This window comes from Hemitrygon akajei, chromosome 19 (assembly GCF_048418815.1).
Source record: "Hemitrygon akajei chromosome 19, sHemAka1.3, whole genome shotgun sequence".
Taxonomy (NCBI): Eukaryota; Metazoa; Chordata; class Chondrichthyes; order Myliobatiformes; family Dasyatidae; genus Hemitrygon; species Hemitrygon akajei.
The window spans coordinates 70,595,887-70,609,677 of NC_133142.1; the positions used below are offsets into that span (position 1 = coordinate 70,595,887).

The 13,791-nt window shown below is 43.0% G+C and overlaps 1 long non-coding RNA gene across 2 annotated transcripts in view; it reads right to left on the reverse strand.

The window, feature by feature from the left end:
- Positions 1–13,791, reverse strand: part of LOC140742050 (uncharacterized) — an 80,170-nt gene that overhangs the window by 50,212 nt on the left and 16,167 nt on the right. The gene's annotated exons all lie outside the window — the stretch shown is intronic.

Genomic DNA, 13,791 nt, shown 5'->3' on the forward strand with positions numbered 1-13,791 from the left:
AATAAACAGCAGTCAGACATAGGCATTATGATTGTTCAGCTGAACCAAGGCCGAGTGGAGACCCAGTGAGATTGCATCTGCTGTAGACCTATTATAGCAATGGCCTAATTGCAGCCGATCCAGGCCCTTGCTTAGGCACGAGTTAATTGTAGCCATGGCCAACCTCTCAAAGCACTTCATCACAAGTGATATGAGTGCCAGGGGGTGATAGCCATAGGGAGGCAGCTCACCCTGCTCTTCTGGGGCAATGGTATGATTCTTGCCTTTGTGAAGTGGGTGGGAACCTCTGACTGCAGCAGTGAGAGACTGAGGATGTCCCTGAGCACTCCTTGGTTGGCACAGGTTTTCAGAGCTCTAGCAGGGCCTGCTGCCTTGCAAGAGTTCACCCTCTTGAAAGATGCTCTGCAGGGATTCATGCAGATGTAGTTGTATTCTCCCTTTTAATGTGTGCATAAAAGGTGTTGATCTTATTGGAGAAGCTTGGTTTGTTTTCTCTGGAGGAAAGGAGGCCAAGAGATGACATGATAGAGGCCTAGAGAGGGTAGGTACCTACCACCTCTTTCCCGTGGTAGGGGGTGTTTAAAACTAGAAGGTATAGTTTTATATGAGACGGAGGAGGTGTATCTGGAATGAAGTGGTGGTGACAGAAGCAGTAATAACACGTAAGAGGCATCTGGACAGGCACCAGAATGTGCAAGGAGCCGAGGAATAAGGAACTAATTCAGGAAAGTGGGATCAGTACAGATACACATGATTAGCACTGTGAGCTAAAGGGCCTGTCTCTATGCTCCATTGTAGCAGTTCTCAACCTTCCTCTGTTCGTGATTTCCATTTACCTCTATGGCCACCACCCTCCATAGTTTACGTTAGTTGCTAACAATTTTTCAGGTCAGCTGTGCTAATTGTTCTAATATAAGTCAATATTTATATTTAGCAGGTTGTAGGTATTATTATATGTTAAATATAATGTTACAGGTTTACCTGAAAAAATAAACAATTTCAAAGCTCTGAATAGGATATTTTATTTATGATATATATAATATTTGTAAACCAGCAACAAAGAAGCACTTATATTGTTATTTAGCGTATTTGGTGAGATCCTGGCAACTGATGCAAACTAGCGAGTTTTTGAATACTGTATCTGATTGCACATCGAAGATCACCTCTTTTCACAACATCTACATCTTTTGAAAGCAGGTAAAGAGCTTGACCAAAAGCACATTCAACCAAATAAGAGATGAGAAATCCAATTAAAAACTATGTTGCTTTCTCAAGTTCAAGTGTGAGTTTAATTGTCATTCACCCATACATGAATATCCATGAATACAGTCAAATACAACAATGTTACTCTGGGGCCAAAGCGGAAAAGACAATACCAACAGTTGTACCCCAGCACAAGGCACATATAAGATAGCAGTAAAACACAGTCACACAAGAAATATAGTCCAATTCCTTGAGTTCATTAATGTTGCAGCAGTCTGCAGTCTCACACAGTGTAACTTGCCTTCTGTTGAGTGAACACTCAAGGGCAGTACCAGTGCCAGCACGGAGGCCGTGCCACACTACATCCAGCGATGGGTCCACACCTCCCTCCTGGGTGGCTGCAGACGGGCAGCAATGTGGCTTGTGGACTAGTCTTCTGCCAAGCGAATACTGGAGGGCAGCGCCGTGCCATCTGCGACTCAGATGCCCCTCGCCTGGATGGGTGCATGCAGGCGACACAGCCCAGTCTCTGCTCTGACCGAGGTCACACAGCTCCCCCACCAATGATCCAGTGAACGGATTGCAGCATTCCACATTACAAATGTCCAACAGGGTCTTGCAATCATAAGAAAAGTGAGAAGCATTCGCTGTTAGACTGCGCACCGCCTTCACACACTGATTCCAACGCCTCTCTGTAGCTGGCAGCAACACGGTCTGCACCCAGTCTCACTCCTCTGTTTCTCTGCCAACGATCCACTTGCTGATGGGGTAGACCTGCAGTACTTTAAGTTCTTAATGTTTAACAGGGTCTTGCAAGTGTAAGCGATACATTTAACAAAGACAACAACACCTTTGGTTGGCCCCATGGAAACCGCTGCATCTGAGCATGCGGCAGAGCTGTGAAAATTTATTTTGAATGTAACTTGTTATCCAGAAATGTTACTTGCTGTGTTTGAATTTTGTTTGAGCTGTTTGACCCTGAAGCTCAAGAAGACGTTCTCACAATGACCATTCACATTCTCCCCAAAGAATCCATTAATCAATCTGGGGAGGCCATATGGCTCACATTGAGACCCACGCCCTACAGCTCTGCAATTCTATTGAGTGCAAGGTGCAATAATCGTTTTGAACTTAGTAATGGATTTGAAGTAAATATAGATAAGGTAAAGGTTTCTTTTTGTGCTGCATCATTGTGTGGTTTTATGATACTTCTTCCACATCCACTTCCAAAATAAAAATCAAATTTTCAGCCCTTCTATTCATTGAGGACATCTTCAAGAGGCAATGTCTCAAGAAGTCAGCATCTATCGCCAAGGACCTTCACTGTCTGCGCTATGCCCTCTTTTCATTACTAACATCAGGGAGAAGACACAGGAGCCTGAAGACCCACACTCAATGATTCTTCCCCTTTGCCATCAGTCCATGGACACCTCCTTATTATACCTTTTTTTGTGATATTTATTCATATTGTAATTTATAGAAATTTTATCTTTGTACTGCTGCCACAAAACAACAAATTCCATGTTGTATAAGACAGTGATAATAAACCTGATTCTAAATCTGACCTTTCTGCCTCATATCTAGCTCTCACGGAGTCAGCACTAAACAGACTTTTCAATCCAGGGATTCCACACCGCTCATCAACTGCCAAGTTACATTAAACCTATATTAATACTTCTCTTTTTCTTTCTACGCACATTCTCATTACTCTCCCAGAAATTCCCTGCATCCTTTTTGGTAAGTACAACATTACATTTTGCATTAGTTTTTGTCAGAAAAGATAAAAATAGCTATGTTAATGTCTTGTGCAATCTGTGACAAAATAAAAGGGACTGGAGAGTTTATTTTAACATGAGGTGATTAGTTACAGCTGCAACTGTCAATACATCAATGTGGGTTACTGGGCAACATTGTTATTTGCTCAAATTACAATGGCAGATTAGATTCATTGCAAGATGAGAAACCTTTCATTTTTTTGTGAAGGTAATGGCCAATTGATCATTCAGATCATCTTATGTCCCGTTCTAATTGTAGTCAGAAGAGAAAGTTTTGCCCTTGCTTCAGGCATGGGGAGATTAGTTACTACTCCAATACTGCAACCTTTGCAATTGCAGTCCATTACAAACGGCTCACACTCAACCATTCTTGTTGAAAGCCCAAAGTCTAAAAACTGCCACACTGGAAATCTGAAATAAGAACGGAAAGTCCATAGATGGTGGAAATGCAGAGCAACACACACAAAATGCTGGAAGTACTCAGCAGATCAGGCAGCATCTACAAATTCGCAATGTTTTGGACCGAGTCCTTTCATCAGGACTGGGAAGGGAAAAGGAAGAAGCCAGAGTGCTGGGTCAGGCTGGAAGAGAAACAGAGTTCACATTTCAGGCCAGGCCTTTTATCAGATCAACACAGATTATTCAGCCTGAAGTATCAGCTCTTTTTCTCTTTACACTAATACTGTCTGACCTGCTGAGGGATCTCGGCACTTTCAGTCAACTCATTGTCTCAATTTGTATGTAAGCTGGAAATGTTTAACCAATCAGGCAATATCTCTGGAGATAAATAATAATTATGTGTTCTGATGGAACCTGAAATGTTTCCATCTCCATCAATTCAGTGTGATTTGTGTAGTATTTCTAACATTTTTCTGTTAGTATTTCAGACTACCATCCTTGGTATTTTACTTGTATCTTGGTGATACACCCCACCCCCAGAACCATCTGTTAGGAGGAGGCAGCACTTGTACCATGGAAGGTAAAACTGAAAAGAAGAGGGAGCTTTATTCAGCTTCTAATGTTGGACAGCAACAGGGAATGGCTTTACTTTTATTGCAGAAAGTTCTAGCTTAATGAATCCCGGGAGTTGCATACAACAATGGTCACTGTTTGCAAAACATATGCAATTGATCTCAGATGGCCTGGACTATATGAGATAAAATTAGTTTGTGTTCTTTTTCTGATTGCTGACATAAAGTTCTGTCAGTAGCCAATGCAACTGGAGCCATTGCAAGACAGAACACAGAACACTACAGCAAACTACAGGCCTTTTGGGCCACAATGTTGTGCCAATCATTTAACATACTCGAAGATTAATCTAACCCTTCCCTCCCACATAGCCCACTTTCTATCATCCATGTACCTATCTAGGAGTCTCTTAAATAACCCTAGTGCAACTGCCTCTACCATCACAACTGGCAGTGTATTCGTCAAACCGACCACTCTCTGTAAAACAAGACTTATCTCACATCTCTTGAACTCAATCCCCCGACTAATGAGAGCCAACACACCATTCAGTCGACTTACTCTGCAACTTTGAGGGATCTATGGACATAAACCCCAAGATCTCTTTATTCCTCCACACTGCTAATAATCCTGCCATTAAGTTCAAGTTTTTTGTCATCTGAGTGTATATTTATACAATCAAATGAAATAACATTCTTCCAGACCACAATGCACCCACAAAACAAATATAAAACCCACAGTATATAAATATTACCACAAAAAAGTTAGTAAAATATAATTCAAAATGCATGTGGTGTGGAGCACAGGTGAACAGTAAGCAGCTGGCTGTCCTAGTGACGAGACCTCGGTGGTGACAGGGTATTCATTAGTCTCACAGTCTGAGGGAGAAGCTGTTACCCGGTCTGGCAGTCCTAGTCCTGATGCTCCTCTACCTTCTTCCTGACGGTAGTGGGTCAAAGAGATTGTGGGATGGCTGGTAGGGATCCTCAACCATGCTCCTGGTAAATGGCACAAATTGTGTGGTGGAGGGGGGACAAGGGAGACCCTGGTGGTTTTCTTGGTGGTTTTTACTATCTTTTGTAGGGTCTTGATGTCCAAATGTTTGCAGCTTCCATACCACACATTGGTACAGCCAGACAGGACACTCTTGATGGTAGAAAGTCATTCAGGCCCACCCTCCTTAAGTGAATTGAACTCCATCTGCCACTTCCCAACCCAGCTCTGCATTCTATCAATATCCCGTTGTAGCCTACAACGTCCTTCTACACTATGTACAACATTTGATGTGCATGAGTTGGGGGAAAACCATTCAGGGTTACAGAGCCCAGAGGCCGAAAGGAACTAGGGAGAGGTCAGTCATTGGAAAGATCTAAAAACAAAGCTGAGAATTTCTAAATCAATTGGTGCTGGACAGAAAGCCAATGTAAGTCAGTAAGTGATGGGTTAATTATTGTATGAGTTTTGTGGGCAGTAACAGGTTAAAAACGAGCCAGCAAGCAGCCAGCACTGGAGTCAGTGAGCTTAGATCTAATAAAACCGTTGTTAAAATGTGGGAACAAGGATTGATGCACAGCAAGACCCTATGGACAACAACAAACTAAGTGCTTTTGGCAACAGGATACAGGACCCCTCTTCAGATTATATTCTCCTGAAGATAGTCTAGAGCTTGGCCTAATGCATGGCTTCCCTGCTCGATGTTCAGCAGTGGCTGTGTGCTGAGCTTTCTGAGGTAGAGCATACAGTCTTTGAGGAAAGAGTGCTGCCACTAAGCTACAGGTGGAACAACCCTTGTATGAGAAAATCTGAATGACTATGTAACTGGAGGATTACAAATTCATTGGTTACGAGCTGCCATAGCTGGTGTTGCTTGGGTTAATATGCAGGATATCATCTTGTATACATTTACTTCTATGTACGTGGGTTTTATGACATACAGGAAATGAAGTAAAATCTAATATAAATACAGAATTCATCCATATAAATTAATGAGGCATTTAATTAATTATGTACAGTTACAAATAAAACCATGCACACTGAAAATAAATATGTATACATTTAATATAATTTTCCTCCTAGAAGACCACAAACTTGTCTTTGGGTTTGGAGGCCTACTTGCAGAGAGTTATGCTGTCTGCAGTCAGGGTTTCATGCTTTGCTCCATGCCAGACAGGTGAAAGGGTGGAGGCCAGAGTAAGAGAGGTCCAGTGGTTTGCCAGGCTCAAGTGGTCAGCTCAGGTCTAGAGCCATGACTGGTGAAACAAAATCTGTTACGGAAACAGCAATGAAGAACCCTTCTACATCTGAGTGTGACAGTATTCCCGAGTCTCCACCTAGGATTTATATGATTGATACAGTAGTGAAAACTGAAAGGAAGCTACTGACATGATGAAGGAAGCCCTGAACACTGCCAGAAATAGAGGACCTTCATTGCTGCCCTAAATGCCAGCAATTAAGTCGGTATGACCCATGCACAATATATCAATTTTCTTGATTTCATTGTTGTACTGCATCATAATATACAGCATTCAGAGGTCACTTTGTTAGGTACATGCATACACTGCTTATGCAAATATTTTATCAGCCAATCATGTTTCAATAGGTACATTTAATGTCAGATAAATGTATACAGTATACATCTTGAAATTCTTTTTCTTCGCAGACACCCGAAAAACAGAGAAGTGCCCCAAAGAATGAATGACAGTCAAAACATTGGTACCTCAAAGCCCCCTGTTCCCCCCTCTCACACATAAACAGCAACAAGGCAACAAACCCTTTCCCCACAAGCAGAAAGCATCAGCACCCTCCACTGAGTACTCAAGCATGCAGCAAGCATCAATAAGGACACAGACTTGCAGTACTGCAAAGACTACTCGTTCACCCAGTAATTCAACATACCACACTCTCTCTCTCTCTCTCTCTCCCTAACAAAGGAGAAAGGTATTTCTGTTTCACAGTGAAAGGGGAGACATAACAAAACAACTCGCTGATTTATGATGTTAAAAGTTTGTTGCGTCGCTTTTTCCGAGCTCTGCACCCAGGTAGTTGGCACCTGAAAGGTGCAGGTATCCGGGCACACAATCCCGGCAGTTAACCTGCTGCTCCTGAGGTTCCGTGTTCTTCCACGACGCTTCAGTCACAGGCACTGGCCTAGAATCAGCCCGTCTCCAGAGCACGTCTAATGTGGCAGCATTTCAATGCCTGTTTGAGTATTGTTCGGGGGAGACGGCCTACCTGGGGGAAGCAACAGTGGCCATGCCCTGCGGCTCAGAAGGGTAGGGGAAGGAAGAGGGAGGCAGTAGTGATAGGGTACTCTATAGTTAGAGGGTCAGACAGGCGATTCTGTGGACGCAGGAAAGAAACTCGGATGGTAGTTTGCCTCCCAGGTGCCAGGGTCCGGGATGCTTCAGATCGCGTCCAAGATATCCTGTAGTGGGAGGGAGAACAGCCAGACATCGTGGTACATATTGATACCAACGACATAGGTAGGAAAAGGGAGGAGGTCCTGAAAAAAGACTACAGGGAGTTAGGAAGGAAGTTGAGAAGCAGGACCTCTAAGGTGGTAATCTCAGGATTACTGCCTGTGCCACGCGACAGTGAGAATAGGAATAGAATGAGGTGGAGGATAAATGTGTGGCTGAGGGATTGGAGCAGGGGGCAGGGATTCAGATTTCTGGATCATTGGGACCTCCTTTGGGGCAGGTGTGACCTGTACAAAAAGGATGGGTTGCACTTGAATCCCAGGGTGACCAATATCCTGGTGGGGAGGTTTGCTAAGGCAACTGGGGAGAGTTTAAACTAGAATTGTTGGGGGGGGGTGGGAATCGAACTGAAGAGACTGGGGAAGAGGAGGTTGGCTCACAAATAGAGAAAGCTTGGAGACAGTGTGAGAGAGAGGATAGGCAGGTGATAGAGAAGGAATGTGCTCAGACCAAAGGTTTGAGGTGTGTCTATTTTAACACAAGTATTGTGAACAAAGCCGATAAGTTTAGGGCGTGGATCAGTACTTGGAGTTATGATGTGGTGGCCATTACAGAGACTTGGATGGCTCAGGGACAGGAATGGTTACTTCAAGTGCCGGGTTTTAGATGTTTCAGAAAGGACAGGGAGGGAGGCAAAAGAGGTGGGGGCATGGCACTGTTGATCAGAGATAGTGTCACGGCTGCAGAAAAAGGTGGACACCATGGATTGTCTATGGAGTCTCTGTGGTTAGGAACAGGAAGGGGTCAATAACTTTACTGGGTATTTTTTATAGGCCACCTAATAGTAACAGGGATATCGAGGAGCAGATAGGGAAACAGATCCTGGAAAGATGTAATAATAACAGAGTTGTCGTGATGGGAGATTTTAATTTCCCAAATATCTATTTGCACCTCCCTAGACCAAGGGGTTTAGATGGGGTGGAGTTTGTTAGGTGTGTTCAGGAAGGTTTCTTGACACAGTATGTAGGTAAGCCTACAAGAGGAGAGGCTGTACTTGATTTGGTATTGGGAAATGAACCTGGTCAGGTGTCAGATCTCTCAGTGGGAGAGCATTTTGGAGATAGTGATCATAATTCTATCTCCTTTACAATAGCATTGGAGAGAGATAGGAACAGACAAGTTAGAAAAGCATTTAATTGGAGTAAGGGGAATTATGAGGCTATCAGGCAGGAAATTGGAGGCTTACATTGGAAACAGATGTTCTCAGGGAAAAATATGGAAGAAGTGTGGCAAGTGTTCAGGGGATATTTGTGTGGAGTTCTGCATAGGTATGTTCCAATGAGACAGGGAAAGGATGGTAGGGTACAGGAACCATGGTGTACAAAGTCTGTAATAAATCTAGTCAAGAAGAAAAGAAAAGCTTACAAAAGGTTCAGAGAGCTAGGTAATATTAGAGATCTAGAAGATTATAAGGCTAACAGGAAGGAGCTTAAGAAGGAAATTAGGAGAGCCAGAAGGGTCCATGAGAAGGCCTTGGCAGGCAGGATTAAGGAAAACCCCAAGGCATTCTACAAGTATGTGAAGAGCAAGAGGATAAGATGTGAAAGAATAGAACCTATCAAGTGTGACAGTGGGAAAGTGTGTATGGAACCGGAGGAAATAGCAGAGGTACTTAATGAATACTTTACTTCAGTATTCACTACGGAAAAGGATCTTGGCAATTGTAGGGATGACTTGCAGCAGACTGAAAAGCTTGAGCATGTAGATATTAAGAAAGAGGATGTGCTGGAGCTTTTGGAAAGCATCAAGTTGGATAAGTCACCGGGACCGGATGCGATGTACCCCAGGCTATGGTGGGAGGAGAGGAAGGAAATTGCTGAGCCTCTGGCGATTACCTTTGCATCATCAATGGGGACGGGAGGGGTTCCAGAGGATTGGAGGGTTGCAAATGTTGTCCCCTTATTCAAGAAAGGGAGTAGAGATAGCCCAGGAAATTATAGACTAGTGAGACTTACCTCAGTGGTTGGTAAGTTGATGGAGAAGATCCTGAGAGGCAGGATTTATGAACATTTGGAGAGGCATAATATGATCAGGAATAGTCAGCATGGCTTTGTCAAAGGCAGTTCATGCCTTACAAGCCTGATTAAACTTTTTGAGGATGTGACTAAACATAGTGATGAAGGAAGAGTAGTAGATGTAGTGTATATGGATTTCAGCAAGGCATTTGATAAGGTACCTCATGCAAGGCTTATTGAGAAAGTAAGGAGGCATGGGATCCAAGGGGACTTTGTTTTGTGGATCGAGAACGGGCTTGCACACAGAAGGCAAAGAGTGGTTGTAGACGGGTCATATTCTGCACTGAGGTGGGTGACCAGTGGAGTGCCTCAGGGATCTGCTCTGGGACCCTTACTCTTCGTGATATTTATAAATGACCTGGATGAGGAAGTGCAGGGATGGGTTAGTAAATTTGCTGATGACACAAAGGTTGGAGGTGTTGTGGATAGTGTGTGGGGCTGTCAGAGGTTACGGCGGGACATTGATTGGATGCAGAACTGGGCTGAGAAGTGGCAGATGGAGTTCAACCCAGATAAGTGTGAGGTGGTTCATTTTGGTAGGTCAAATATGATGGCAGAATATAGTATTAATGGTAAGACTCTTGGCAGTGTAGAGGATTAGAGGGGTCTTGGGGTCCGAGTCCATAGGACGCTCAAAGCAGCTGCGCAGGTTGATTCTGTGGTTAAGATGGCGTATGGTGTATTGGCCTTCTTCAATCGTGGAATTGAATTTAGGAGTCGAGAGGTAATGTTACAGCTATATAGGACCCTGGTCAGACCTCACTTGGAGTACTGTATTCAGTTCTGGTTGCCTCACTACAGGAAGGATGTGGAAGCCATAGAAAGGGTGCAGAGGAGATTTACAAGGACGTTGCCTGGATTGGGGAGCATGCCTTATGAGAATAGGTTGAGTAAACTTGGCCCTTTCTCCTTGGAGTGACAGAGGATGACAGGTGAACTGATAGAGGTGTACAAGATGATGAGAGGCATTGATCATGTGGATAGTCAGAGGCTTTTTCCCAGGGCTGAAATCGCAGCCACAAGAGGACACAGGTCTAAGATGCTGGGGAGTAGTTACAGAGGAGATGTCAGGGATAAGTTGTTTACTCAGAGAGTGGTGAGTGCGTGGAATGGGCTGCCGGCAATGGTGGTGGAGGCAGATACGATAGGGTCTTTTAAGAGACTTTTCGATAGGTGCAAGGAGTTTAGAAAAATAAAGGGCTATGGGAAAGCCTAGTAATTTCTAAGGTAGGGACATATTCGGCACAACTTTGTGGGCCGAAGGGCTTGTATTGTGCTGTAGGTTCTCTGTGTTTCTATAAACACATGCAGACATGATCAAGATGGTCAGTTGTTGTTCAGATAAATCATTAGAATGGGAAAGAAATATGATTTAAGCGACTTTGACTGTGGAATGATTGTTGGTGTGAGACAGCCTGGTTTGAGTATCTGAGAAGCTGCTGATCTCCTGGAATTTTCACACTCAACAGTCTCTAGAATTTGCAGAGAATGGTGTGGAAATAAACAAGGAAATCCTGTGAGTGGCAGTTATTGGGCTTGTTAATGAGAGAGGTCAGAGGAGAACGGCCAGAATGGTTCAAGCTGACAGTATCTCAAATCTCCACACGTTACAACAGTGGTGTGCAGAAGAGCACCGTTGAATGCACAACGCATTGAAACCTGAAGTGGATGGGCTACAGAAGATCACACTGGGTTCTACTCCTGTACGTGATAAAGTGGCCACAGTGTGTATTTTCATGGATTCAGGTTTTATAACTTTCTTCAAATGAAATAAAATCTAACTTAAGCATATAATTATTATACGAATAAAATAATGAGGCACTAAAATTATAAGCCCGTACAACCCTAAGACTATAAGACATAGGAGCAGAGTTAGGTTATTTGGCCCATCGAGTCTGCTCCACCATTTCTTCATGGCTGATCCAATTTTCCTCTCAGCCCCAATCTCCTGCCTCCTCCCCATTTCCCTTAATGCCCTGACCAATCAAAAACCTATCAACTCTGCCTTAGATATACCTAAAGACTTGACCTCCACAGCTTCCTGTGGTACAGATTCACCACTCTCTGGATAAAGAAATTCCTCCTTATCTCTGTTCTAAAAGGATGCCCCTCTAATCTGAGGCTGTGTCCTCTGGTCTTTGACTCTCCCATCATAGGAAATGTCCTCTCCACATTCACTCTATCAAGGCCTTTCACCATTCGATAGGTTTCAATGAGGTCACCCCTCATTCTTCTGAATTCCAGTGAATACAGGCCCAGAGATATCAAACACTCTTCGTATGATAAGCCTTCCAAAACTGGAATCATTTTCGTGAATCTCCTTTGAACCCTCTCTAGTTTCAGCACATCCTTTCTAAGGGGCTCAATATTGCTCACAATACTCCAAGTGAGGCCTCATCAGTGCTTTATAAAGCCTCAACATTACATCCTTACTTTTATATTCTAGTCCTCTTGAAATGAATGCTAAAATCAAATTTGCCTTCCTTACCACAGATTCAACCTGCATATTAACCTTTAGGGAATTCTGCACAAGCACTCCCAAATTCCTTTATTTTTGTATTTTCTCGCCATTTAGAAAATAGTCAACCCTTTCATTTCTTCTACCAAAGTGCATGACCATACACTTCCTGACACTGTATTCCATCTGCCACTTCTTTGCCCATTCTCCTAATCTGTCTAGAATCTACTTCCTCTCTACTTCCTCAAAACTACCTGCCCCTGAACCTATCTTTTCTGCAAACTTTGCAACAAAGCTATCAATTCCATTATCCAAATCATTAACATGTAACGTAAAAAGAATCAGTCCCAACACAGAACCCTGTGGAACACCATTAATCACTGGCGGTCAACCAGAAAAGGCTCCCTTCATTCCCACTCTTTGCCTCCTGCCAGTCAGCCACTGATTTATCCATGCTAGAATCTTCCCTGTAATACCATGGGCTCATAGCAGCCTCATGTGATCAACTTGTCAAAGGCCTTCTGAAAATCCAAATACACAACATTAACCAATTCTTCTGTGTCTATCCTGCTTGGCATTTCTTCAAAGAATTCCAAAATTTGTCAGGCAAGATTTTCCCTAGAAGAAACCATGCTGACTACGGCCTATTTTATCACGTGCCTCCACATACCCCAAAACTACATCCCTGACAATTGACTCCAACATCTTCCCAACCACTAAGGTCAGACTAACTGGCCTATAATTTTATTTCTTCTGCCTCTCTCCCTTCTTGAAGAGTGGGGTGACATTTGCAATGACCCTGTGAATTATGCTGTCTGGAGTCAGGTCTTTATGCTTTGGCTCTTGGTAGGGTCATCCATGCCAAACAAGTGTAAGGGTGGAGGCCAGAGTAAGACTGTACCAAAATCTAGTGATTCTTGAAAGATCATTACTAATGCTTCCACAGTCTCAGAAACCTCTTTCAGAACCCTGTGGTGTACACCATCTGGTCCAAGTTACTTACCTAACTTCAGACCCGTCAGTTTCCTAAGAACCTTCTCCCTGTTCATGGTAACTTCACACACTTCATGACCCCTGACACCTGGAACTTCCACCATACTGCGTCTTCCACGGTGAAGACTGATGCAAAATACTTACTCAGTTCATCTGCCATTTCCTTATTCCCCATTACCACCTCTGCAGCATTGTTTTCCAGTGGTCTGATATCCACTCTCACCTCTCTTTTATACTTTATGTAGCTGAGGAAACTTTTCCTATATGATTATGTAGTTTAACTAAAGTTAGCAATAAAAGCATACACACTGAAGATAAATCTGCATACAGGAATATGTATTTATCTAATATAGTTCTCTTTAAGTAGGAATGAATCTATGAATAATGTGTATGTTTAGTGGATTTCATTGTCGAAGTGCTTCAGAATACACAATATTTCTTTCCTTTGAATCAAGTAGACGATTGTGGTCATCCATAATGCCTGGATGATGGATGGCTACAAACTATGCAGGAGAAGGTTGTGAGAATTTTAACGCAATCTCTAATGTTGGAGATAAATTATCTACATTATTTTTATCTTCACCTCTAAAGAAACCAATGCATACCTCACAATGGGTCAAAAATTAAGTTTTGAGATTTATTACTGTTACATGAATCAATGTACAGTGAAAAACTGCTTTACCTGCTGTCCCCACAGTTCATTCACCACATTGATACATTGAGGTAGGACAAGACAAAAACGATGACAGAATGCAGAATCTAGTGATACCATGACAGAGATAATGCAATTCAGGCAGTCAATGAGGTGCAAAGCCACAAGCAGGTAGACAATGAGGTTAAGAGTCCAATTTATTGGTTAGGAGAGCTATTTAATAATCCTATCACACTGAGATAGAAACTGT